Genomic DNA, 1,702 nt, shown 5'->3' on the forward strand with positions numbered 1-1,702 from the left:
GGACCGCGGCTTAGCGTCCCATTCGACGGACGGAGTGTTGCGCTTGAAATGTCCTTCACACATCATTCAAGAAATGATCGGGCAGTCTCTGAAAATCATCTGCCACTGCTGGGACTCGAACCCGAGCCCACGGAGTGGAAAGCCACCACACCAACCCCATCTCCTTGGATGACAGAGATTATTTTGTAATTTCCTTCTCTAAACAATACACCATCGCCATAGATTTTTTGGATATATATATTTCATCAGAATTTTGACGCACGCAGTCAGATTTATAAAAAGAAATCGATGTGCGTAATATCCAAATAGAAAATAAAAAGGCTCGCTCATATCAGCTTTCGAGGATCTGTTTGCGAACATCTGCTCATGCTTTCATGTTCGACTCGACGTCAGCAAATACGGGGAGAGGGAGGAAAAGGCGAGGAATGCTGCGTCCTTCGGGTCGTTGATCCGCATTTTTCGAGGTTCCCTCTGCCCAGATGGCGGGCGAAAACCGAGCGAGCAACCGCACTGCCATCGCAACCTTGGCATTTAATAATGAGAAATTGCCGCTCAAGGTCGATGAGGTATGTCCGTTTCTCGGCCGGAATAAAAAAAAACTCGGTTCCTAACGTGTCCAATTTCTTCTTCCGGTTAGTTTTGCTAGGAATGATTTCATGTCACCTACATTGTGCTCAGGGGCGGATCCAGGATTTCTTTCTGGGGGGGGAGGAGGCACAAGGGTCTGATAGGTCTTCTCGTATTTGAGATTTTTTAAAATACAACAATTACTAATATTCTCTTTAGTTAGATATCAAAGTTGTTGTACTTAATTATACCTACTATATAATAATTACTATATTAAATTAAATGATTGAGGCTCCGTACCAACCAAAATAAAACAAACGCAGTGATAACCGTATTAAAAATCTTGTCTATGTTTTAAGCGCCTGGGGGGGGGGGGGGGGGCACGTGCCCTCGTGCCCTCCCCCAAAATCCGCCTATGATTGTGTTCATGCTTAGATTGGTACTCTTAATCGGTCATTCATTTATTCGTAACTAGAAGCCAGTGGCGTAGTCAGGATTTTGATGTGGGAGGAGGGGGGGATTGCCTGAGATTTTGGGGCCCTTCAAGGTTGTATGACAAAAAGTGCTGCGTTTCCAGTATGTTACACGAGTTAGGATGGGAATCTTTACAGGGGCGTGGATCGAAGTATAGGGTTAACTTACTTCGTAAATTCGAAGACGATATTTTCTCAGACGATGTGAATCATATCCTTCGTTTTCCGTCGTACTATGGTAGACGTGATCATGAGAAGAAAATAAAAGAAATAGACTGCAAAACAGAGAGATTTAGAATGTCATTTTTCCCCCTCACTAGTAAGGATAGCAACGTGTCTCAATTGATAGGATTAATGGCGTCACACGCTATGACGATTCATTGGATGTTTTTTTCCTTAGTTCTAACTTTGCATGGATTTTCTGTTGGAATTGGCAACCCATTGGCAAGTTTTCTCTCTGCATGAATATTCATGTGTATTTGTTAATATGTGTAATATTTCTATGACCGTGCGGTGTGCATGTAGCAGTCCTCTTGCATGCTGCATGATGGTGATTGACCACCCCCTGCCAAACACCCTAGAGGTTGCTCGTAGGGTATTATGTAGATGTATGGAAAACACCCCCTAAAACAGGGGGCCCTCACCCGGAAAATTTAGGGATT

The sequence above is a fragment of the Ischnura elegans genome, chromosome 7 (assembly GCF_921293095.1).
Source record: "Ischnura elegans chromosome 7, ioIscEleg1.1, whole genome shotgun sequence".
NCBI lineage: Eukaryota > Metazoa > Arthropoda > Insecta > Odonata > Coenagrionidae > Ischnura > Ischnura elegans.